A 27,689-nucleotide genomic window follows, 5' to 3' on the forward strand; every position below is an offset into this window, starting at 1 on the left:
CGCGGATATTGCGGGCACACGTCAGCTGTTCAAAACAGCTGACATGTCCCGGGAAAGATGTGGGGCTCACCGCCGGAGCCAACATCAAAGGGAGGGATACTGACATCGGCAGACCATTACACTCAATGTCAGTAAGGGGTTAAGCGAGTAGCTGCAAGGAACATATTTCCATTTCTCCTGGTAGCCGCTCTCCCAGTAAAACAGCCCAACGCGCTTTAAATACTATTTACTTACAGATTACCAATATACCTGCAGGTAAATTGCATTTTTGAAGCGGACAGGTTATCTTTAGGGGTTCATTTACACAGGCAGGTAATGACCTGTAACAAGCACTGATTCATGATATGGGAGCAGCTTTGTTCTCTCTCCCCATAGATAATAGATGAATGATTGGCCGAACCCTCATGGCTATGGTGGATTTCAGAGACAGTGCGGTCAGCAGACTCAGGTACAAGTAATGTCTATACTAACATCTATAATTACATGTCTATGTCTGTGGTCTGGACTGTTTTAGAATAATAAAGCAAAATTGATTTCCATATTGCATCCTGTGGTGTGTGCTGTGGAAATCTATATCCATCTATCTAATGAGTGCGTGTGTGTGTGGGCAACCAATCACTAAGCGTGTGTGTGTGTGTGTGTGTGTGTGTGTGTGTGTGTGTGTGTGTGTGTGTGTGTGTGTGTGTGTGTGTATCAGCCACGCCCACTCCACATAGCAACTAATCACTAAGCAGCTTTCATTTCACCAGAGCTGTTTATAAGAAGCTGAGCTGTGATTGGTTGCTATGAGGAACAGTTTTCCTTGTGGACAGTTGTGGTAACTGAGGCCTATTATTCTTATTTCTATGGTGTTATCGTCCTCCTGTAAAGCTGGAAATAGCATAATTTATTACCGTGCTGACACAGACCACCCTCTGACACAGACTGCAGGCGGGGCCCAGTATCACACAGGATATGATTAGATACACGGCTCAGCAGACTATCAAACAGGATAGAATTAGATACACAGGTCCGCAGACAGTATCACACAGGATAGGATTAGATACACAGCTCGGCAGACGGTATCACACAGGAAAGGATTAGATACACGGCTCAGCAGACAGGATCACACAGGATAGGATTAGGTACACAGGCCCGCAGACAGTATCACACAGGATAGGATTAGATACACAGCTCAGCAGACAGTAATACATAGGATAGGTTTAGATACACAGCTTGGCAGACGGTATCACACAGGAGAGGATTAGATACACAGCCCAGTATCACACAGGATAGGATTAGATACACTGCTCAGCAGACGGTATCACACAGGATAGGATTAGATACACAGCCCAGTATCACACAGGATAGGGTAATTCCGTATCAAGTGATCCAAATATTAATTTATTTTTTTTACCTGACGTCTATAGGTTATTTTTAGGGTTAAGCGACTTTTACTTTTTCAGAATCGAGTCGGGTTTCGCGAAACCCGATTTTGTCAAAAGTCGGGTCGGGTGAAATCGGCCGATCATTGCGAAAAGTCGGGGGGCCGACTGAAACACGAAACCCAATGCAAGTCAATGGGGAATAAAAGTCGGCAGTGAGTGGAGGACAGAAAAACACCTACAGAGCCCATTTTAATGTCAAAATCATCAATTCTTGTTACTTAAGCTTGTCAATCTTAATTAACCTTATAATAATAGTTAGGTATTGAAAATTGGGGGTCATTTGGTTAAAGTTGTGGGGGTGGGGGGGGGGGGGGAGCTGGCTCAATTTTTTATTGGGCCCAGGAAATGTGGAATACGTCACGGCGGTGGAGCAGGGAGAGGTAAGTATTTCAACTTTGCAAGTACTGTGATCCAGAGCAAGCAGGGGGGGCCCACTCGTTCGCATTGAGGGGCCCTGTGTCAGTGCCAAAGTACGGCGTTGTGTTTGACGGCGGGGGCGCCTCCCACCGGCAGTGACACTTTTGCGTACTATGACGGGCCCTGTGACAGTGACGTCGCCAACGAGCATGCCCCCCCCCACCTGATGAAGGAACCTGCACTTTCATATGCACCTTCCTCTTTGTCCCCGTGTAAGGTGGTATAGTATGCGGGAAGGGGGACCTGACTTTCAGCAGGGTCAGATTCTGGCTGTGTTGAGTGCAAGGGGAATGTAGTGGTCTGAGTCAATGTACCAGCAGACCCATCAAGCAGTGGCTGGGTAATAGGCAGGATGAGGAGGAAACACAGATTTAGGCCCAAAATAAAAAAGGAGGCTAAAAGCAGAAAAAAATTGGTAACAGGAGTAAACAGGCAGCATTGCTTTGTTCAGTGGAGGACAACAACAAGCAGCAGACGACACTGTTAGTAGGGCCCAACCAAACTAGTAGGGCAAATACAGTTTCAAATTCTAAATACAGGCTGAAAGCCTGTAGATTGAAACTCAGCTTTGTTTCTTTGAGGAAACCAAGAGGCAGCAGCAGACGTCACTAGGCCCAAACCAAGAACCAGGCCAAATGCAGTTTCATATTGTTGATCGAGGCCGAAAGCCTGTAGATTGAAACTCAGCTTTGTTTCTTTGAGGAAACCAAGAGGCAGCAGCAGATGTCACTAGGCCCAAACCAAGAACCAGGCCAAATGCAGTTTCATATTGTTGATAGAGGCCGAAAACCTGTAGATTGAAACTCAGCTTTGTTTAGTAGAGGTAGAGTGGGCGCACCCACCTGTCCAAGCAAACGGCACTTGGAACGGGTGCCTGCGCCAAGTGGTGACCACGGTCCTGTGGGGGGAGTCAGCCCATTTAGGGAGGTATAAAAATGGCCTATGGTGGACATTCAGCAGCTGCAAATGGAGGAATTGGCAAAGTCAGTAAGAGGAGGGCAAAAGCGAGTCATTTATCACCCAAGCTACGTGTCAGCAGGGGAAGGTGGGGCAAAAGAATTGGCAATCCATGATTGGTTCATTTTAATGAAGGTTAGATCATCTACATTTTGGGTAGCCAGACGTGTCCTTTTTTCGGTCAGTATTGAACCAGCAGCACTGAAGACTCTTTCTGAAAGCACACTGGCAGCAGGGCAAGCGAGCTCCTGTAATGCATATTCTGCCAATTTGGGCCAGGTGTCTAGTTTAGATGCCCAGTAATCAAAGGGGAATGACCTGTGAGGGGGAACATCGATAAGGGATGAAAAATAGTTTGTAACCATACTGGACAAATGCTGTCTCCTGTCACTTTTAATAGATGCAGCAGTCCCTGTTGTGTCAGCGGTCATTGAAAAATCACTCCACAACCTTGTCAGAAAACCCCTCTGTCCAACGCCACTTCGGATTTCTGCACCTCTGCCATGTTGCCATGTTACGGCAAGTGTGAGGACCATCACAACCTCTGTGTGCTGGGAATGCCTCAACCAAACGGTCTACAAGAGTTGCTTGTTTGGTAGCCAATATTTGCTCACGGTTCTCATGTGGCATGATGTTTTGCATTTTCCCTTTATAGCGTGGATCCAGGAGGCAGGCCAACCAGTAATCGTCATCGGTCATCATTTTGACAATGCGGGGGTCCCTTTTTAGAATACGCAAGGCATACTCAGCCATGTGGGCCAATGTTCCTGGTGTCAATTCACTGGTCCTGCTGGGTTGAGGAGCACTTTCTTGGAAATCCACATCACAAGTGTCCCGCAAGAAACCTGTACCTGACCTTGCAACGCCACCAGTTTCAAGTGGCCCCTCCTCATCAATCATCCTCCTCCTCATCCTCTTCGACCACCACCTCGTCCTGGACAGTTCCCTGACCAGACAATGGCTGACTGTCATCAAGGATTCCCTCCTCCTCGGCTGCAGACGCCAGCTCCTTGATGTGCGTCAAACTTTGCATCAGCAGACGCATAAGTGGGATGCTCATGCTTATGATGGCGTCGTCTGCACTTGCCAGCCGTGTGCATTCCTCAAAACACTGAAGGACTTGACAGAGGTCTTGTAGCTTGGACCACTGCACACCAGACAACTCCATGTCTGCCATCCAACTGCCTGCCCGTGTATGCGTATCCTCCCATAAATACATGACAGCACGCCTCTGTTCACACAGCCTCTGAACCATGTGCAATGTGGAGTTCCACCTTGTTGCAACGTCGATAATTAGGTGGTGCTGTGGAAGATTGAGCGATCCCTGATGGTTCAGCATACGGCTGGAGTGTACGGGTGACCGGCGGATGTGCGAGCAAAGTCTTCGCACCTTCAGGAGCAGGGCTGGTAACTCTGGACAATTTTTAAGAAAGCACTGCACCACCAGGTTCAAAGTGCGAGCCAGGCAAGGTATGTGTTTGAGTTGTGAAAGGGCTATGGCAGCCATAAAATTCCTTCCATTATCACTGACTACCTTGCCTGCCTCAAGATGTACACTGCCCAGCCATGACTGAGTTTCTTGCTGCAAGAACTCGGCCAAAACTTCCGCGGTGTGTCTGTTGTCGCCCAAACACTTCATTTCAAACACGGCCTGCTGATGCTTCCCACTAGCTGTTCCGTAATGGGACACCTCGTGTGCAACACTGGCAGCTGCGGATGGAGTGGTCGTGCGACAGCGCTCTGTGGATGAGCTTTTGCTTCTGGAGGAGGAGGTGGGGTGGCAAACGTCTACAGCCAACTGTTTCCTAGATCGTGGGCTAGGCAGAACTGTCCCACTATTGCTGTCCCCTGTGGACCCTGCATCCACGACATTAACCCAGTGCGCCGTGATGGACACGTAACGTCCTTGGCCATGCCTACTGGTTCATGCATCTGTTGTGAGGTGCACCTTCCCACTGACACGACTACCTCAGTGCATGGACAATGTGGTCTTTGACATGCTGGTGGAGGGCTGGGATGGCTTTTCTCGCAAAGAAGTGGCGACTGGGTAGGTCATAGCGTGGTACTGCGTAGGCCATCAGGGCTTTGAAAGCTTCGCTTTCAACCAACCGGTAGGGCATCATCTCTAACGAGATAAGTCTGGCAATGTGGGCGTTCAAACCCTTTGTACGCGGATGACAGGATGAGTACTTTCATTTCCTAACAAGAGTCTCTTCTAGGGTGAGCTGAATTGGAGAGCTGCCTATGGTGGAACTAGCGGTGGTTGTGGTTGTGGACATGGCAGATTGAGAGTGAGTTGGTGATGTTGGCCTACATACAGTGCTTCCTACCAATAACCTTCTGACTCCCTGACTGCTTTGGCCTGGCGACGATCCCTCCACATTTGCTGCTGGTGTCCTAACCGGTGGGCTTACAGTGAGGGAAGCAATGTTGCAGTGCTGACTACCTTCATTCAGACCTGGTGCACCAACGGTACAGGACGTTAGGTAGTTAGTCCAGGCTTGCAAGTGCATGCTGTTTAAATGCCTACGCATGCACGTTGTATTTAAATTGTTAAGAATCTTCCCTCTGCTAAAGGTCTTTGAGCATTTTTTACAGATCACTTTTGACTGATCATTGGGATCTTGGTCAAAAAAATGCCACACTGCACTCTTCCTACTATGGAATTCTTTTTCAGGCATTGCACGCTGTGCAACTTTCACAGGATGGCCACACTGTCCTAAAACTGGTTTTGTCAAACGTTTTTTGCCTGATACGCGCCTGCCAGATGACAGCTGTTGCGATGTAGATTGGTGCTGCTGTGGATAACCCTCCTCCGCTTCTGAGCTAGTGGCAGCGCCATCCTCCTCCCCCAATGGCTGCCAATCTGGGTCAACTATCACCTCCTCCTCCTCAATGTCCTGTGCACCTTCCTCAGTGTCACCGTGTAAGGCGCTATAGCGTTTAGGACAGGGCACCATAGTCTCATCAGGGTCAGATTCTGGCTCAGCAAACTGCGAGGGCAATGTAGTGATCTGACTCGATGGAACAGCATCATAATCTAGCTGTGGCTGTGCATCAGTGCACTCCATGTCCGATTCTTCTTGCAATGGGCAGGGTACAATTTCCCTTTCTAACCCAGGCACGGTATGTGTAAAGAGCTCCATCGAGTAACCTGTTGTGTCGCCTGACGCATCCTTCACTTTTGGTTTGGGAGAAGGACACAAGGAAACGTCTTGTTCCTGACCGGGAGCATCCACTGACGACTGGCTGCTGTGACATTTTGAACTTTGGGAAGAGGAGGCCAAAGAGCTAGAGGCCGAGTCAGCAAGGAAAGCCAAAACTTTTTCCTGCTGCTCCGGCTTTAAAAGCTGTTTTCCTACTCACAGGTAAGTCTAAGTTCACATTAGCGTTGCGCCGCTGTTGCGTCGGCGACGCAGCGGCGACGCGCCCCTATGTTTAACATAGGGGACGCGTGCGTCTTTTTGGTTGCGTTTTTCGCCACGTGCGTCGTTTCCGACGCTGGCGTCGGACGCACGAAAACGCTACAAGTTGCATTTTCTGTGCGTCCGATTTTGGTCAAAAACGACGCACGCGTCGCAAAACGCGCGCGTTTTTGCGCGCGTTGCGTCGCCAACGCAGGGCGGCGCAACGCTAGTGTGAACGTACCCTAAGGGAGCCTTCGAGGCCTTGTGTAGCCAGACGATGACGCAGGCTCAACACCTCCAGCCTTAGGTGCTACTGTGCTTTTGCCACTACCACCAGATGCAGCACCATCATCAGTACCAGCTGACAACCCCCGCCCACGGCCTCTTCCACCAGACTTCCTCATTTTTGGGGGGGAGACACAGAACCACAACTCTGGCCCAGTGGTATAACAGTAAACTATGAACGTGGCAGAAAATGGCTGCCTGATATATACGACACACTAGCAGTACAGCAGAATATACACTGTGTACGAATTTTAATCTCCTTTTTTGGAGGGGAGACACAGAAGCACAACTCTGGCCCAGTGGTATAACAGTAAACTATGAACGTGGCAGAAAGTGGCTGCCTGATATATATTACACACTAGCAGTACAGCAGAATATACACTGTGTGCTAATTTTAATCTCCCTTTTTTTTTTGGGAGGGGGGGGGGAGGAGGGGGGGTGAGACACAGAAGCACAACTCTGGCCCAGTGGTATAACAGTAAACTATGAACGTGGCAGAAAGTGGCTGCCTGATATATATACGACACACTGGCAGTACAGCAGAATATACACTGTGTGCGAATTTTAATCTCCCTTTTTTTTTAGGGGGGAGACACAGAAGCACAACTCTGGCCCAGTGGTATAACAGTAAACTATGAACGTGCCAGAAAGTGTCTGCCTGATATATACGACACACTAGCAGTACAACAAAATATACACTGTGTGCGAATTTTAATCTCCCTTTTTTTTTGGGGGGGGGACACAGAACCACAACTCTGGCCCAGTGGTATAACACAACACTATGAACGTGCCAGAAAGTGGTTGGAATTATTACTTAAAAAAAAAATAACAAGCTCCCTACAATGAGCTCAGGACAAGTATGGCAGCAATAAAAAGGACTGCTTAACACAAAAATGTGGACAAATAAACAAGATAGGTAACTGTGCAGAAAGGAGCAACAGGAATTTTGCTTTAAAAAAAGCAGTTGGTTTGCACAGCACCGTGCACACAGATATGCAGCTGCTGCAATAAAATACGACCTCCACTGTCCCTGCACAAAACGGTGGTGTGGGACAGTGAAAAATCACTCCAGCACAAGCGGTTTGGGGGTTTATATTTCCTCCCTAACTCTGTCCCTGCTTCTGACTAACTGCAGCAACACCTCTCCCTATGCTCAGATCGGCAGAAGATGGCGGTCGGCGTGCACGCCCCTTTATACCCCCTGTGACGCCACAGACAGCAAGCCAATCACTGCCATGCCCTTCTCAAAGATGGCGGGGACCGAGACCTATGTCATCACGCAGCCCACACTCTGCGTCCTCCTTCATTGGATGAAAAACGGCGGTGACAGCGTCATATGAAACGCGACTTTGGCGCTCTGATCGTGTACCGCATGGCCGATCCCACTGTAGGATCGGTTCGGGTTTCATGAAACTTGACTTTGCCTAAAAGTCGACAATTTATTAAAATGACCGATCCGTTATTATGACCCTAGTTTTGTTTTTGTTTTTTATTTAGTACAACTTTAGTTCATTACAAATTAAAAAAGTTTGGAATTTTTTTCTTTAGTAGTCTGTAAAAAATTAACTAATGAAGTTTTGAAAAAGCGCAAATTTTGGCCTGGTATGGCTTTACATTTTTTATCATATCTCGGGGTAGAATTAAGATAAAGAGGTGGGAGAGGCATCATTTTTCTCAGAACGGTACCGGCTTTCATTTGATATGTCACAAGACAATGTTTCTTTATATTTTGTTTTGGAGAAATCAAATTCAAAATTTTGAAGCGCAATTGTGAAAAAAAGGTATGTTTTAAATTTGTGAAAAAATGCCTGTGTGTTACTTGTGTTCTTGTTTATATTTATACAGGGATTCAACTTGGGACCTATCAAATTTTTATTTTATTTTTTTAAGCCTTGAATCATCTGATTTTATGTTTGTGTGAGTTTCTTCCCTTTTTCTTTTCAAATTACAACTTATTGAATTCAACATTTATATATAACAATATAGAAACACAAAAAACAAATACCGAAGTGCCAGAATAAATACCGTATATACTCGAGTATAAGCCGAGATTTTCAGCCCATTTTTTTGGGCTGAAAGTCCCCCTCTCGGCTTATACTCGAGTCATATACCCGGGTGTCGGCAGGTGAGGGAGAGCGGGGGCTGTGTAGTCATACTTTCCTGCTGCGGCGCGGTCCCTGCAGTCCCTGGCTTCTCCGGCGCTGCAGATTCTTCCTGTACTGAGCGGTCACATGGCACCGCTCATTACAGAAATGAATAGGCGGCTCCACCCCCATAGGGGAGGAGCCGCATATTCATTGCTGTAAATGATCGGTGCCATGTGACCGCTCAATTACAGGAAAAAGCTGCAGCGCCGGAGAAGCCAGGGACTGCAGGGACCGCGCCGCAGCAGGTAAGGGGAGCGCAGCGCTATAATTACCTGCTCCTCGCTCCGGTGCGGCTCCGTCTGCAGCGTCCTCTAGCAGTGACGCTCAGGTTAGAGGGTGCTGTGTCGTAGTCAGTGCGCGCCCTCTGCTGAGCGTCAGTGCTGGAGACGGAGCCGTAGAGGAGCAGGTAATTATTGAAAGCGCTGCCATCCTGAGAAGAGAGGTGAGTATGTGATTTTTTTTTATTATTGCAGCCGCATTCTATATGGCACAGCATTATAAGGAGCACCTATGGGGCCATAATCAAAGGTGCAGAGCATATATGGCACAGCATTATAAGGAGCACCTATGGGGCCATAATCAAAGGTGCAGAGCATATATGGCACAGCATTATAAGGAGCATCTATGGGGCCATAATCAAAGGTGCAGAAGAGCATATATGGCACAGCATTATAAGGGGCACCTATGGGGCCATAATCAAAGGTGCAGAGCATATATGGCACAGCATTATAAGGAGCATCTATGGGGCCATAATCAACGGTGCAGAGCATTCTATATAGCACAGTTGTATATGGAGCATCTATGGGGCAATAATGAACGGTATGGAGCATCTATTTTTATTTTTGAAATTCACCGGTAGCTGCTGCATTTTCTACCCTAGGCTGATACTCGAGTCAATAAGTTTTCCCAGTTTTTTGTGGCAAAATTAGGAGGGTCGGCTTATACTCGGGTCGGCTTATACTCAAGTATATACGGTACATCTTAAATCATCATAACACAACTTGCTCAGCATTTTTAACCTGAATGCATTGAACAAACCAAAAGAAAAAAGGCGATCATATCCTCAAGTGTGATTTTCGATATTCAGTCTCATCCTAATTATATGTTAAAAACAAGATTAAAATAACCAATATTTTTTTTTCTTCTGCGGTTTTGCACCTATTTATACATGTAAATTATTTTCTACTATATCACTAAACATGTCATTTATGAAGTGTTTAAGAAGAATAGTACAGTAGTTAAATCCTCGTTCTATAAAATATGAACTAATCAAACAATTAATAGTACGTTTTTAAACTGGCCTTTTATCATCAACTAGATGGTGGCCCGATTCTAACGCATCGGGTATTCTAGAATATGTATGTACCGTATATACTCGAGTATAAGCCGAGATTTTCAGCCCAAATTTTTTGGCTGAAAGTGCCCCTCTCGGCTTATACTCGAGTCACGGTCGGCGGGTGAGGGGGAGAGAAGTCTGTCATATACTCACCTGCTTCCGGGGCTTCTGGCGCTCCCCCTGCCTGTCCCATGGTCTTCGGGTGCCGCAGCTCTTCCCCTGTTCAGCGGTCACATGGGACCGCTCATTAAAGTTATGAATATGGACTCCACTGCCATAGTGGTGGAGCCGCATATTCATTTCTCTAATGAGCGGTAACGGTGACTGCTGACAGAGGAAGAGGCTGCGGCACCCGGAGACCATCTGTCTGGGATAAGGAGCCAGGGAAGCCGGGAGCAGGTGAGTATTACATATTTACCTGTCCACGTTCCACACGCCGGGCGCCGCTCCGTCTTCCCGTCCTCTTGCTCTGACTGTTCAGGTCAGAGGGCGCGATGACATACTAGTGTGCACACCGCCCTCTGCCTGAACAGTCAGTGCGGAGAGACGCCAAGACGGGACGCTGAGGAGCTGCGGGCAGCAAGAGAGGTGAAGTATGTCATTTTTTTTTTTATTGCAGCAGCAGCATTATATATGGCACAGCTTTATATGGAGCATCTATGGGGCAATAATGAACGGTGCAGAGCATTCTATATGGCACAGCTTTATATGAAGCATCTATGGGGGAATAATGAACGGTGCAGAGCATTCTATATGGCACAGCTTTATATGGAGCATCTATGGGGCCATAATGAACGGTGCAGAGCATTCTATATGGCACAGCTTTATATGAAGCATCTATGGGGGAATAATGAACGGTGCAGAGCATTCTATATGGCACAGCTTTATATGGAGCATCTATGGGGCCATAATGAACGGTGCAGAGCATTCTATATGGCACAGCTATATATGAATTATCTATGGGGCAATAATCAACGGTATGGAGCATTATATATGGCACAGCTTTACATGGAGCATCTATGGGGCAATAATGAACGGTGCAGAGCATTCTATATGGCACAGCTTTATATGGAGCATCTATGGGGCCATAATGAACGGTGCAGAGCATTCTATATGGCACAGCTATATATGAATCATCTATGGGGCAATAATCAACGGTATGGAGCATTATATATGGCACAGCTTTACATGGAGCATCTATGGGGCAATAATGAACGGTGCAGAGCATTCTATATGGCACAGCTTTATATGGAGCCATAATGAACGGTGCAGAGCATTCTATATGGCACAGCTATATATGAATCATCTATGGGGCAATAATCAACGGTATGGAGCATTATATATGGCACAGCTTTATATGGAGCATCTATGGGGCAATAATGAAATGTATGGAGCATTATATGTGGCACAGTTTTATATGGAGCATCTTATGGGGCCATAATGAACTGTATGGAGCATTATATGTGGCACAGCTTTATATGGAGCATCTTATGGGGCAATAATGAATGGTATGGAGCATCTATTTTTATATTTGAAATTCACCGGTAGCTGCTGCATTTCCTACCCTAGGCTTATACTCGAGTCAATAAGTTTTCCCATTTTTTTGTGGCAAAATTAGGGGGGGGGGGGGGGGGGGGGTCGGCTTATACTCGAGTATATACGGTAGTTTATTTATGAAGTTATCAGAATAATGCAATTTATACACAGGATTCGGCCGGCCGCGTGCGACCAATTAGCGAAGCGTGGTTCAAATTCCGCGCCAATTTGCGGCCGGACTGCGCCTGTCGCTGACTGGTCACGCCCGGCTGCGAACTATCAGTGAAGCCAGGGCCTGCTCCAGGTTTTTGAGGGCCCTGGGCGAAAGAATCTCAGTGGGCCCCCTTCTTTAACACATACCACGATTCATGATGCACAGATACAGCAGGGAAATATAGCACAGCCAAGTAGCATACAGCCCACATAGTATATAACACGGCCCACGCACTACCCTGTTTCCCCGAAAGTAGGACCCCCCCGAAAGTAAGACAGGGTGGGGGTTTCGGGGGGGTCCTCCAATGTAAGGCCTCCCCCGAATGTAAGGCAGGGTTGGGGGGGCCGCTGTGAAATGTAAGGCCCTTACCTTTGGGCCGCCGCTGTCCCCCATTGGGTCCCCAGGCTCCAGAGGTGTCCTCAGGTGCAGCTGGGCGGGTCCAGCGCTCATGGGGTTAACTCGCCGTGTTAACCCCGCAATCCGCCCAGCTCAACAGCTCATTGGCCGCCCCTGCTCCCCACGTCACCGCCGGCCCCCGGCTCGAGCGCTGATTGGCCAATCAGCTCGAGTGCTGATTGGCCCAGCAGCTCGGGCTGTAATTGGCCGCCCCAGCCCCACGTCACCGCTGTTTCCCTGCTGATTGGCACAGCGTTCCCTGCAGCACAGGCCTTCCGCACCCACAGCCGCACCGCAGAGGAAAACGTCCAGCATTTAAAAACCAAGTAGGGAAACATGTACTGTATAGGGTATGGGGCTGTGTGCAGTGGGATACGGCACTGTTATGGGGTATGGGGCTGTGTGCAGTGGGATACGGCACTGTTATGGGGTATGGGGCTGTGTGCAGTGGGATACGGCACTGTTATGGTATGCAGGCAGAGGGTATACGGCAATTACCGTACAGTACCGTACCGTAGTGTGTTACTGTTACCGTACTTTGATTTGTTGTCTGCTTTCCAGTTGAACGGTGTAACGTTAAGTACTGTACTGAATTTGAAAATTGTCATTTTTTTTTCCGGCTAATGTAAGACCTCCCCCGAAAGTAAGACAGGGTGGGACTTTTTGGGGTAAAATTAATGTAAGACAGGGTCTTACTTTCGGGGAAACACGGTATATAACACGGCCCACGCAGTATATAACACTGCCCACGCAGTATATAACACGGCCCACGCAGTATATAATACGGCCCACGCAGTATATAACACGGCGCACGCAGTATATAACACGGCCCACGCAGTATATTGCCCAGCCACGTAATATATTGCACAGCCACATAATATATTGCACAGCCACATAATATATTGCACAGCCACATAATATATTGCACAGCCACATAATATATAGCACAGCCACATAGTATATAGCACAGCCACATAGTATATAGCACAGCCACATAGTATATAGCACAGCCACATAGTATATAGCACAGCCACATAGTATATAGCACAGCCACATAGTATATAGCACAGCCACATAGTATATAGCACAGCCACGTAGTTTATAGCACAGCCACGTAGTATATAGCACAGTCCATGCAGTATATAACACAGGCCAAGTAGTATAGAGCACAGCGATGTAGTATATTGCCCAGCCACGTAATATATACCACAGCAACGTAATATATAACACAGCCCATGCAGTATCCATCACAGCCCACGTAGTATATAGCCATGTGGGCACCATATACCTGTCAAAAATAAAAAATAAATAATTAAAATAAAAAAGTTATATACTCACCTTCCGTCGGCCCCCGGATCCAGCCCAGGCGTTTACCGATGCTCATTGTGACACTCCGGTCTCAAGAATGCATTGCGGTCTCGTGAGATGATGACATAGCGGTCTCGCGAGACCGCTACATCATCATCTCGCGAGACCGCAATGCCTGGACCAGAGCGTCGCGAGGAGCAGCGGGAAAGGCGACGGAAGGTGAGAATATAATCATTTTTTTATTTTATTATTTTTAACATTAGATCTTTTTACTATTGATGCTGCATAGGCAGCATCAATAGTAAAAAGTTGGTCACACAGGGTTAATAGCAGTGTTAACGGACTGCGTTACACCGCGGCGTAACGTTGTGTAATGCAGCCATTGACCCTTTGTGAGCGCTGACTGGAGGGCGCATTGACAGAGTAGGAAGGGGCGAATTCGCGGCCGGACTGTGCCCGTCGCTGATTGGCAGACAGACAGAAAGACAGAGACAAACAGACGGAAGTACCCCTTAGACGATATATATAGATGTGTCCCTTCTAGTGGGTGAAATGTAATCTTGTCCTCCACCTGAGTCAATGTCTGATTTTTGTTCACTTTTAAAATGTCTGGCTATCTTGGATACACAAAGGATGGCGCTGGACCAGAAGGTGCAAAAAAGTCACTTCTACTTCTTCATTTACACAATCTTTGGAGAGTCCAGTAGCCGCCACCAGAGCCAATCATATTCACAGGTCACATAACCAGTTATGCTTCTAAGCTGTAACATAATAAAATAATACAGTAATATCTAAAAATCATGGATTATTTGGGAAATATAGACCCCACACTTTTAGACCACAGGCTGAACAGATCTGAATTCAAGATTTTTGAACTGACACTGTAATAGTTTTATTTTTTAAAATATGACCCATCACGATCCCAGCTTGTATTTTGGTACAGATGTGACTAGGAGCATAGTAGGCACATGTGCAGTTTTTGAAATTTTTAAATTAAGCTTTTTTTTCGGAAATGCGTTTTAAGGTTTTGCGTTTGAATTCGCATTGATAAAATATTATCAAAGATACACTTGTGACATATCTGGTGAAAGGCTGTACAGTTCTGAGTAGAATGGTGATTAATTTGTTTCGCTATCTATTTTCTAGTTTGAGTTATGAGGAGAAATGTAACGGCAGGCAACACCAAAATTAGCACTTTTTCCGAACTTTGAAAATCAATAAAAAAAAAAATAATAATGTCTAGAATTTTTTTTCTTCACATTTTGCATTCTCTGACACGCTATTACCAAATAACAAAATCTCAAAGAATTAAAAATATAGGGGTAAAAATCATTGGTTCACTTGACGTGGAATGACCCGATAGGATTAGATACACGGCTCAGCAGACAGCATCAGTATCACACAGGACAAAATTAAATATACAGCTCAGCAACAGAATGTGCCAGAGGAGAGGACCTTTTCATTCCAAGAATTCCTCTCATTCCATCTGATTTGACTTTTGTTTTTAAACACCTCCAGTTTCCAGTTGGACTGGCATTTGCAATGTCCATTAACAAGGCTCAGGGACAGTCCTTGAAAGTAGTAGGGATCAATTTGCAATCTCAGGCTTTTCTCACGGTCAACTTTACGTGGCCTGTTCAAGAGTTGGAATTGCCAAAAATCTGTTAATCTTTGCACCGGAAGGAAAAACCAAAAATGTTGTTTATCCAAAAGGCTCTTGAATGAGTTGAAAATAAAATACTATCAATAGGTAATCGTTTAGTTAATTTGTGTTGCAAATCTGTAGTGTTGAGTATATGATGCGAAATGTTTTTATGTGCAATATAATCATTGTAATTTGTTATAAGTAACCACAGTGAGTTACTGTGCTCGGGCAACGCCGGGCTCTTCAGCTAGTCATATCTACTCTTCAGTGAACACTACACATCTTCCATGTGACAGAGTGCAGGACTTGCTCATATTGTGTTACTTGTGTCTAGAGAAATGCCCAGATGTCAGTACTACTAGGTGGGGTATTAGGAAGTCAAGGCCATGGAGCAAATATAAAGCTGGATAAGACCAGGCAATTCCCTGCTTTCTCTTATAACCTATTAATGGCTGTGACTATGAGACAATTGTCATAAAACAGTTTTTTTTAATCTCCAGCTAGTGCAGTATATCAAATAGGTTACTTAGGTTATATATTAATCCTGAAACCAGAACTCTGATGGATATGATGTAAAACACTAAACTAGATACTTTGCCAGTGAGGTTTGTCACGCGTCTTTGATGATCTATCATCCCAGTCTATTCTTAAATATATATTATAGATACACAATCGGTCTTATTACATATTGCACCATTACATTGTCAGCCCTATATAATCTGTATTTTAGCTGAATGGGGAAATCTATGGCCAAAAAACTGAGAAAACATATAACAAAACTTCAATTTTCCAGTCTGGTGAATGACGAGAATGTGACTATTCTCTGCTTTATTTAATGGTGACTCCTCACTGGGGCAGTTACCTGTAGGAACGTCCTCTTTGCACCACTCATCCTCCCGCACATTATTTTCTCCTTTCTCCATTATGGCCTCAACATCAATATTCTTCAGATATTTGCCTGGATGTCAAAGCTGTGAAAGTAATAATGTAGAAGTCACAAACAGAAGGAAAACTCACATGGAATGTTCTAGATGGAGGATTTAACTACAAGCTCATGGGGCACGTGAGCCCCAAAAGATGCTGACTAGTGATGAGCGCCTGGTTGCTAGAGAATCCCCACATGTAATCAAGCTAACAGTCGGAAATCATGCAGCTGCGGCTAGGAAAACTAAATCTCCGAGCACTTACAAATACTCGGAGACCACCCGAGCGTGCTCAGGAAAAGCCAAGCAACGAGTATACTCGCTCATCACTAATGCGGACATCTCGGCCTAACTGGCGCTGCTTGCAGACAGTACGGCGGCGTGTAGTGACAGAAGCCGGCGTTACTGTAAGTATTTGCATTATGGCAAAGTCATTTCCTTCATTAACCCCTTAGTGACTGGGCCAAATGTTTGAATTCTGACCAATGTCACTTTATGTGGTAATAACTCTGGAATGCTTCAAGTAATCCCACAGATTTTGAGAATGTTTTTTCGTGGCACATTATAATTTATAATAATGATAAATTTAGGTTGATATGTCTTGTGTTTATTTCTAAAAAAAAAAAAAAAAATGTAAAAAAAAATTGCAATTTTCATACTTTGAATGATTATCCCTTTAATCCAGATTGTCATGCCACAGAAAAACATTAATAAATAACATTTCCCTCATGTCTGCTTTACATCAGCACCATTTATAAAATGTTATTTTATTTTGTTAGCCTTTTAGGAGGTTTAAAGATGTAGCAGTAATTTATCATTTTTTTCATGGAAATAAACAAAATTTATTTTTTTGCGGGACCTGTCCAGATTTGAAGTGACTTTGGGGGTCCTATATATTGGAAAAAAAACTCAGAAGTGATACCATTTTGAAAACATCCCCCCCCCCCCCCCCCCCCCCCGACATATTGAAAACTGCTGTCAGGTAGTTTATTAACCCTTCAGGTGAGTTTCACCCCTTTACCCCCAAGGGTGGTTTGCACGTTAATGACCAGGCCATTTTTTACAATTCTGACCACTGTCCCTTTATGAGGTTATACAGGTCCTTCTCAAAAAATTAGCATATAGTGTTAAATTTCATTATTTACCATGATGTAATGATTACAATTAAACTTTCATATATTATAGATTCATTATCCACCAACTGAAATTTGTCAGGTCTTTTATTGTTTTAATACTGATGATTTTGGCATACAACTCCTGATAACCCAAAAAACCTGTCTCAATAAATTAGCATATCAAGAAAAGGTTCTCTAAACGACCTATTACCCTAATCTTCTGAATCAACTAATTAACTCTATACACATGCAAAAGATACCTGAGGCTTATATAAACTCCCTGCCTGGTTCATTACTCAAAACCCCCATCATGGGTAAGACTAGCGACATGACAGATGTCAAGAAGGCCATCATTGACACCCTCAAGCAAGAGGGTAAGACCCAGAAAGAAATTTCTCAACAAATAGGCTGTTCCCAGAGTGCTGTATCAAGGCACCTCAATGGTAAGTCTGTTGGAAGGAAACAATGTGGCAGTAAACGCTGTACAACAAGAAGAGGAGACCGGACCCTGAGGAAGATTGTGGAGAAGGACCGATTCCAGACCTTGGGGAACCTGAGGAAGCAGTGGACTGAGTCTGGTGTGGAAACATCCAGAGCCACCGTGCACACGCGTGTGCAGGAAATGGGCTACAGGTGCCGCATTCCCCAGGTAAAGCCACTTTTGAACCATAAACAGCGGCAGAAGCGCCTGACCTGGGCTACAGAGAAGCAGCACTGGACTGTTGCTAAGTGGTCCCAAGTACTTTTTTCTGATGAAAGCAAATTTTGCATGTCATTCGGAAATCAAGGTGCCAGAGTCTGGAGGAAGACTGGGGAGAAGGAAATGCCAAAATGCCTGAAGTCCAGTGTCAAGTACCCACAGTCAGTGATGGTGTGGGGTGCCATGTCAGCTGCTGGTGTTGGTCCACTGTGTTTCATCAAGGGCAGGGTCAATGCAGCTAGCTATCAGGAGATTTTGGAGCACTTCATGCTTCCATCGGCTGAAATGCTTTATGGAGATGAAGATTTCATTTTTCAGCACGACCTGGCACCTGCTCACAGTGCCAAAACCACTGGTAAATGGTTTACTGACCATGGTATTACTGTGCTCAATTGGCCTGCCAACTCTCCTGACCTGAACCCCATAGAGAATCTGTGGGATATTGTGAAGAGAAAGTTGAGAGACGCAAGACCCAACACTCTGGATGAGCTTAAGGCCGCTATTGAAGCATCCTGGGCCTCCATAACATCTCAGCAGTGTCACAGGCTGATTGCCTCCATGCCACGCCGCACTGAAGCAGTCATTTCTGCCAAAGGATTCCCGACCAAGTATTGAGTGCATAACTGAACATTATTATTTGATGGGTTTTTTGTTTGTTATTAAAAAACACTTTTATTTGATTGGATGGGTGAAATATGCTAATTTATTGAGACAGGTTTTTTGGGTTATCAGGAGTTGTATGCCAAAATCATCAGTATTAAAACAATAAAAGACCTGACAAATTTCAGTTGGTGGATAATGAATCTATAATACATGAAAGTTTAATTGTAATCATTACATTATGGTAAATAATGAAATTTAACACTATATGCTAATTTTTTGAGAAGGACCTGTACAGTCATGGCCAAAAGTATTGATAACCCTGCAATTCTGTCAGATAATACTCATTTTGTTCCTGAAAATGATTGGAAACACAAATTATTTGGTATTATCTTCATTTTATTTGTCTTAAATGAAAAAACACAAAAAGAATTGTCCTAAAGCCAAATTGGATATAATTCCACACCAAACATAAAAAAAGGAGGTGGACAAAAGTATTGGCACTGTTCGAAAAATCATGTGATGCTTCTCTAATTTGTGTAATTAACAGCACCTGTAACTTACCTGTGGCACCTAACAGGTGTTGTCAAAGAAAACAACACGGTCCCTACAGTCAAACATGGCAGAGGTTCCCTGATGTTTTGGGGTTGCTTTGCTGCCTCTGGCACTGGACTGCTTGACCGTGTGCATGGCATTATTAAGTCTGAAGACTACCAACAAATTTTGCAGCATAATGTAGGGCCCAGCTGGGTCTCCCTCAGAGGTCATGGGTCTTCCAGCAGGACAATGACCCAAAACACACTTCAAAAAGCACTAGAAAATGGTTTGAGAGAAAGCACTGGAGACTTCTAAGGTGGCCAGCGATGAGTCCAGACCTGAATTCCATAGAACACCTGTGGAGAGATCTAAAAATGGCAGTTTGGAGAAGGCACCCTTCCAATATCAGGGACCTGGAGCAGTTTGCCAAAGAATAATGGTCTAAAATTCCAGCAGAGCATTGTAAGGAACTCCGCTGCATGAAAATAGAAGAAATGCGGGCACTCACCATCCAAATAAAATCCAAACTTTATTCTGACATCATGTCAAATGCAGGACAGGCAGGGAAACACGGGCTTCCACAAGATGACGGCCGTTTCGCGCAGCTGCGCTTCCACGGGTCTTCTATTTTCATACAGCGGTGATTTGGACTTATTTTCAGCGTGAGCACCTTATTTCCAATTCAGCTTCTTGGTATCTGAATCATGCTTAATTTATCCAGGTGATAGAACCAGCTGTTAGTGCGGTCTTCTGATTTTCTTTGGTTTTTTGGATTTCATTGTAAGAAACTCATTGATGGTTACCGGAAGCGGTTGGTTGTAGTTATTTTGGCTAAAGGTTGTGCAACCAAGTATTAGGCTGAGAGTGCCAATACTTTTGTCTGGCCCATTTTTGGAGTTTTGTGTGAAATAATCAATGTTTTGCTTTTTGCTTCATTCTCTTTTGTGTTTTTTCATTTAAGACAAATTAAATGAAGATAATAATACCAAAGAATTTGTGATTGCAATCATTTTCAGGAAGAAACTGAGTATTATCTGACAGAATGGCAGGGGTGTCAATACTTTTGGCCACAACTGTATATTGCTGTACAAACCTTGATTATGGCCCCATAAGGCTACGTTCACATTTGCGTTGCGTCGGGGGCAACCACGGCGACGCATGCGTCATGCGCCCCTATATTTAACATGGGGGGCGCATGGACATGCGTTGTGCTGCGTTTTGCGACGCATGCAGTTTTTTTTGCCGCAAGCGTAGGGCGCAGAGGACGCAGCAAGTTGCATTTTTTTTGCGTCCAAAATTCGTCAAAAAAGGACGCATGCGTCGCAAAACTATGCGTTTTAGCGTGCGTTTTGTTGCATTTTTGTTTGTGTTGTGCGTTGCGTCTCCGACGCAACATCGCACAACGCAAATGTGAACGTAGCCTTCGATGCTCCATACAGACACTTGCCCCATTTGCTGTTGCTGCGTTACAAAAAAAAAAAAAAAAAAATCACATACTCACCTCTGCGTCGCTCAGGCCCCAGGCACTTTCAATATTCACCTGACTTCGTTCCGGCACCACTCCATCTTCAGCGTCTTCTGCACTGATGTTCAGGCAGAGGGTGCGCACTAATCACGTCACTGCGCCCTCTGACTTGAGCATCACTGCAGAAGACGCTGAAGACGGAGCGGCGCCAGAACGAGGAGCAGGTGAATATCGCGCAGCGCTCCCCTCCCCGTTATACTCACCTGCTCCTGGCGCGGTGCAGTCCCTGCTTCCCCGGCGCCGCAGCTTCTTCCTGTATTGAGCGGTCACCGTTACCGCTCATTATAATAATGAATATGCGGCTCCACCCCTATGAAAGGTGGAGCCGCATATTTATTACTGTAATGAGCGGTACCATGTGACCGCTCAGTACAGGAAGAAGATACGGCGCCGGGGAACCAGGGACCTGCAGGGACCGCGCCAGGAGTAGGTGTGTATAATTAGACAGCCCCCGCACCCCCTCCCCTGCCGACCCCTGGGAATGACTCGAGTATAAGCCGAGAAGGGGACTTTAAACCCCAAAAAATGGACTGAAAATCTCAGCTTATACTCGAGTATATGCGGTATATATAAGAAAAAGAAAAATAGAGCAGCACAAAGAAAGAGTCCGGTGCATAGCCCCCAGGCAAATACCAAACCACAATATAAAAATTCGGAAAAAAAAAATTGGAGGCGGCACACCGTTTGTAGTGAAAAGGAGCTATTTAATCAGCCCAGAAGACTTATGGGCTGATTACATAGCTCCTTCTCACTACAAACTGTGTGCTGATATATTATATATATATATATATATATATATACACATATATAGACATATATATATATCTATATCAGCACACAGTTTGTAGTGAGAGGGAGCTATTTAATAATATATATATATATATATATAAAACAGCACAACAAAATGAAAAAAAAAAATAGACTTTAATGCCTGAACGGCGTGGCAACGTTTCCGATATACTATCCTTTCAAGCTTGAGAAAGGAAAGCTCTGCACGTCTTTTCAAGGTAGTATTTAGCTGCTGATATATATATATATATATATATATATATATATATATATATATATATATATATATACACACACACACCGGTATATATATATATATATATATATATATTTATTGCCCAGCCACGTACTATATTGCCCAGTCAAGTATTGGCCAGCCACATAGTATATAGCACAGCCCACGTAGTACGGTATATTGCCTAGTCACGTAGTATATTGTCCAGCCACATAGTATATAGCAGAGCCACGTATTATATTGGCCAGCACAGAGCCACGTAGTATAGAGACTTAAAAATAAACAAACATATACTCACCTATAGGCCATTGAAATCCTGCTATACTTACCAGCCGTCGCCTTTCCCGCTCCTCGCCACGCTCCCGGGATCGCTCCATTGCAAGCGGCAGCTTGCGGTCCCAGGGCTGGTGTGAGCAGGACCTATGATGACGTCGCGGTCACATGACCGTGACGTCACGGCAGGTCCTTGTCGCACACCAGCCCTGGAACGGGACCGGAAGCTGCCGCTTGCAATGGAGCAGTCCCGGGAGCGTGGCGAGGAGCGAGAAAGGCGGCGGAGGGTGAGTATAGCAGGTTTTTTGTTTTTTTTTTATTTTTTTTTTAACATGACATATTTTTACTATTGATGCTGCATAGGCAGCATCAATAGTAAATAGTTGGGGACACACAGGGTTAATAGCAGCGGTAACGGAGTGCGTTACACCGCGGGTCGTTACCGCTGCCATTAACCCTGTGTGAGCGGTGAGTGGAGGGGATTACGGAGCGGGCGCCGGGCAGTGAGTGCAGGGGAGTAGGGGGAGGGACTAATCGGATTGTGGCCGTCGCTGATTGGTCACGGCAGCCATGACAGGCAGCTGCCGAGACCAATCAGCGAACGAATAACCGTGACAGAAGGACAGACAGACGGAAGTACCCCTTAAGGTACCGTCACACTGAACGATATCGCTAGCGATCCGTGACGTTGCAGCGTCCTGGCTAGCGATATCGTTGAGTTTGACACGCAGCAGCGATCAGGAGCCTGCTGTGCCATCGTTGGTCGGCGCAGAAAATCCAGAACTTTATTTCGTCGCTGGACTCCCGCAGACATCGCTGAATCGGCGTGTGTGACGCCGATTCAGCGATGTCTTCACTGGTAACCAGGGTAAACATCGGGTTACTAAGCACAGGGCCGCACATAGTAACCCGATGTTTATCCTGGTTACCAATGTAAATGTAAAAAAAAAAAAACACTACATACTTACATTCTAGTGTCTGTCCCCCGGCGCTGTACTTCTCTGCACTGTGTAAGAGCCGGCCGGAAAGCACAGCGGTGCTCACAGTCAGTGCAGAGAAGCACAGCGCCGGGAGACAGACACCGGAATGTGAGTATGTAGTGTTTGTTTGTTTTTTACGTTTACGCTGGTAACCAGGATAAACATCAGGTTACTAAGCGTGGCCCTGCGCTTAGTAACCCGATGTTTACCCTGGTTACCAGGGGACTTTGCATAGTTGGTCGCTGGAGAGCTGTCTGTGTGACAGCTCTCCAGCGACCACACAGCGACGCTGCAGCGATCGGCATCGTTGTCTAGATCGCTGCAGCATCGCTAAATGTGACGGTACCTTTAGACAATTATGTATATAGATTATATGCCGCATACAGTAAAATCACAGTGTGGCAGGTTAGAATAGAAAAGATATACACATAGCACAGGCAGCTATAAAGATGTCACTGATGCGAATGCTGACTTTAGAAAGATGAAGGGAGTTCATTGGCTGTGAACCCGCACGACCTTTCTGATAGCACCATCAGACAGGGAATAGGAGTTCACAGGGAGACACTGAACAGGGAGACATGTGATGCTATGGCTCCAATTAGATGTGGAGGGGCGGAGTGAAATATGGTTGCCCTCGCTTTGCAGCTTGATCCCTTCCATGGGAGCAGCAGAGCAATGTCCTTTCTGCTGGCCTGCTGCCACATCATCGCCACCTGACCACTGCCACTGCTCACCACACATCTAGATAAGTTCTCTGGGGGGTCTAGTTTCCAAAATGGGGTCACTTGTGGGGGAGCTCCAATGTCTCGGTACACAGGGGCTTTCCATACGCGACATGTTGTCCGCTAACGATTGGAAAATTAGCTCCTTTCAAAAAGTAAAATGGCGCTCCTTCCCTTCCGAGCCCTGTCATGCGCCCAGACAGTGGTTCCCCCCACATATGGGGTATCGGCATACTCAGGACAAATTGTACAATAACTTTTGGGGTCCAGTTTCTCCTTTTACCCTTGGGAAAATAAAAAAAATTGATGCTAAAAGATAATTTTTGTGACTAAAAAGTTAAATGTTAAATTTTTTTCTTCCATGTTGCTTCTGCTGCTGTGAAACACCTGAAGGGTTAATAAACTTTTTGAATGTGGTTTTGAGTACCTTGAGGGGTGCAGTTTTTAGAATGGTGTCACTTTTGGGTATTTTCAGCCATATAGACCCCTCAAACTGACTTCAAATATGAGGTGGTCCCTAAAAAAATGGTTTTCTAAATTTTGCTGTAAAAATGAGAAATCATTGGTTAATTGGTATCCCTTATAACTCCCTAACCAAAAATATGTTGTTTCCAAATTTGTGCTGATGTAAAAGTAGGCATGTGGGAAATGTTATTCATTAACTATTTTGTGTCACATAACTCTCTGGTTTAACAGAATAAAAATTTAAAATTTGAAAATTGCAAAATTTTCCAATTTTTTCACGAAGAAACTTAAAAATTATTGACCTAAATTTACCACTAACATGAAGCCCAATATGTCACGAAAAAACAATCTCAGAATCCCTAGGATCCGTTGAAGCGTTCCTGAGTTATTACCTCATAAAGGGACACTGGTCAGAATTGCAAAAAATGGCTAGGTCATTAAGGTCAAAATAGGCTGGTAAGCTCCATGGGTATTACCCCCTTCCCAGGCTATAAACATCAGCTCCCAGCCGTCGGCTTTCCCCCTGCTGGTTAAGTAAATTACACGGGAGCCCACGCCATTTTTTTTCAGAAAAATAATCTTTTATTAAATAAATACATGTGCAGTAAGCAGCACACACACTGCACTAATTGTATATGTCACTAACATCTATATATATATATATATATATATATATATATATATATATTACCCCCTGTAAATTGTGCCTCTATCCTGGTAATGATTCTAACAGCACTTTTGGGACCCCCAAGCAGGACCAGGGTGGGGGGACAGGAGCTCCATCCCCATTCTACCCTCTGGGTTCAGGGACTGTTTCGTATACAGCTTTTTATTATTTGTCATATAGGTTTAGTCACCATCAGTATCTGGTATGGGGGTCTGACTGCAGGATTTGGGGGCAGCGCTCAGTCTGACACTGGGGTTATATGGCCATTTTCCATTATATGGATATAGAACAGGCCAGCTACAGCCTACAGTGAAGAAATTGTTACTGCTCCTCCAATTAAAGGACATGTAAGGGCCCTGTAACCAACCAGTGATCACAAGTGCATTGTGGGATTTGTAGTCCCACAGCCCTAGAACACTACAGGCACCAGAATCCGTATTAAACGGCAATGTTCACGTCATGACAGCTGAAGCATACGCTGAGCTCAGCAGGCACGTTACCACGGCAACCACCACTACAAGTCCCAGCATACTCACCAGAAGAACCTAATCAGCAGCTCAAAGGCTCCGGGAAACACCAGATCATCAGTGGCTATGGCCCAGCGCCGGGCGAAGAGCTGCAGCCCCGGCTTGGTGATGGCTACTGGTCCAGTTCACACAGGACGGAGAAAGAGCTCTGCCGCCTACGAACTGCTCCTTTCTCGCAGCCTGACTGACACAACAGCTTCCGTATCCGCCCGTGTGCACCGCTCAGGACATTCCGACCGGAAACAGAGGGGCATGCGTCAGGCGGCCGCTGGGAGACGTGCAGCGTCGTCACGTGACCGCCAGACATTGCTCCCTTGACTCCTCTTCCTCCTACTACTTGTTCCGTTGTTTGATTTTCCAAAATCTTTAATTGCATTTATATTAATTGGGAAGTTGTAAACCTGAACCAAAACTACGAAATCTAACATATAACCTCTCCGTTGCCCATAGCAACCGGCCACACAGCATCCATGTTTGTTAACTCTTTCTAGTACAGTTGTTCGGGGTGGGTTGTCAAGTTATTTTCTGCCCCCCCCCCCCAAAAAAAAAAAAAAAAACTGGTGGAGCATTATCACTGCCAAGTCCCCTCCACTTGTCCAGTATCGACCCCTGATAAAAACCCTCTTCCCGCAGCACATGAATAGTAAAGTTCTTGTTCATTCTTATTTTTACCGTCCCAGGCTAAAAATGGCCCTCAGCTCCCTCAGAAATAGCACTTCATATGTGAAACGCCAGTTCCAGCACTTAGCCCAGGCTCTTCCAATACGGGCTGTCTCACACGTCCAGATAATTCCGGTACCGGAATTATCCGTGTCCGTGTGCCCTTGCGTTTCTGTGGCACATCAGTGTAGCACACGTGCGGCACATGTGTGCCGACTGGGTACCACACGCACCGTGCAGGAGACAGCGCTAGAGATAAGCGCTGTCCCCTGCATCTGGTGCTTAAGCCGCCATTCATATCTTCTCTGCAGCAGCGTTTGCTGTAGAGAAGATATGAAAAATCCTTTTTTTTTTGTTTCTCGTGTTTAAAGGGAACCTGTCACCCCGAAAATCGCGGGTGAGGTAAGCCCACCGGCATCAGGGGCTTATCTACAGCCTATGGGAGGTGGAGCAGCATATTCATTACTCTAATCGGCGGCCCCACGTGACCGCATACAGGAGAAGCTGCGGCCAGGACAGGACACTGCGAGGGAGCCGGGTGAGTATTTTAATAACAGCGGGCGGGCGCACAGGGGGTGGGAGGGGGGTGGGGACAGGGATCTTTATTTTAATTTCGAAAAAGAATTTGGCAATCCAGAATATGATAATAATAATAATAATAATAATAATTTTTTATTTATATAGCGCCAACATATTCCGCAGCGCTTTACAAATTATAGAGGGGACTTGTACATACAATAGACATTACAGCATAACAGAAATACAGTTCAAAACAGATACCAAGAGGAGTGAGGGCCCTGCTCGTAAGCTTACAAACTATGAGGAAAAGGGGAGACACGAGAGGTGGATGGTAACAATTGCTATAGTTATTCGGACCAGCCATAGTGTAAGGCTTGGGTGTTCATGTAAAGCTGCATGAACCAGTTGATTAATTTTTTTTTTTTTTTTTTTTTAATATAGGCCACACAGGGATCGTTAGGTTAATGCATTGAGGCGGTAGGCCAGTCTGAACAAATGAGTTTTTAGGGCACGCTTAAAACTGTGGGGATTGGGGATTAATCGTATTATCCTAGGTAGTGCATTCCAAAGAATCGGCGCAGCACGTGTAAAGTCTTGGAGACGGGAGTGGGAGGTTCTGATTATTGAGGATGCTAACCTGAGGTCATCAGCGGAGCGGAGGGCACGGGTAGGGTGGTAGACTGAGACCAGAGAGGAGATGTAGGGTGGTGCTGAGCCATGGAGTGCTTTGTGGATGAGGGTAGTAGTTTTGTACTGGATTCTTGAGTGGATGGGTAACCAGTGTAATGACTGGCACAAGGTAGAGGCATCGGTGTAACGGTTGATGCAAATAGATTTATTTCACATAGTGTTAATTGTGTTGCAAGAAAATATTTTTGAGGTTTTGGCCCAAGGGCCTTCCTCAGAACTACAAAAAGATATTACAATAAGTGTATTATAATACAGAAATAAACAACACAAGAAATAACTGTAGCCATTATAAAGCAATAGAAGAAAAATCAAATAACAGAATAGAAATAAATATAAGTATTGTGTCAAGAGAGGGACTATACATATAGATAGACCAAAGTGCAGAAAGAAGATTCTGGTGCAGAATCCAACCAGAGGAGCAGCACTTTTAGACCTAATACTATCTAATAGACCTGACAGAATAACAAATCTGCAGGTGGTCGGGCATTTAGGAAATAGCGACCACAATATTGTGCAGTTTCACCTGTCTTTCACTAGGGGGACTTGTCAGGGAGTCACAAAAACATTGAACTTTAGGAAGGCAAAGTTTGACCAGCTTAGAGATACCCTTAATCTGGTAGACTGGGACAATATCCTCAGAAATAAGAATACAGATAATAAATGGGAAATGTTTAAGAACATCCTAAA

General features: G+C 45.2%; 1 long non-coding RNA gene across 1 annotated transcript in view; it reads right to left on the bottom strand.

Annotated features, from left to right (window-relative positions):
• The window catches only part of LOC138645825 (uncharacterized), a 56,353-nt gene extending 30,884 nt beyond the window's left edge, over nucleotides 1-25,469 (bottom strand). Inside the window, exons 1-2 of the long non-coding RNA XR_011314765.1 lie at nucleotides 25,143-25,469; nucleotides 15,938-16,046 (exon numbers count right to left, since the gene is read on the bottom strand). This is a non-coding gene — a long non-coding RNA (uncharacterized lncRNA). The remainder of the gene's footprint in view (nucleotides 1-15,937; nucleotides 16,047-25,142) is intronic.
• Nucleotides 25,470-27,689: the final 2,220 nt, after the last annotated feature.

Source organism: Ranitomeya imitator, chromosome 7 (genome assembly GCF_032444005.1).
Source record: "Ranitomeya imitator isolate aRanImi1 chromosome 7, aRanImi1.pri, whole genome shotgun sequence".
NCBI lineage: Eukaryota > Metazoa > Chordata > Amphibia > Anura > Dendrobatidae > Ranitomeya > Ranitomeya imitator.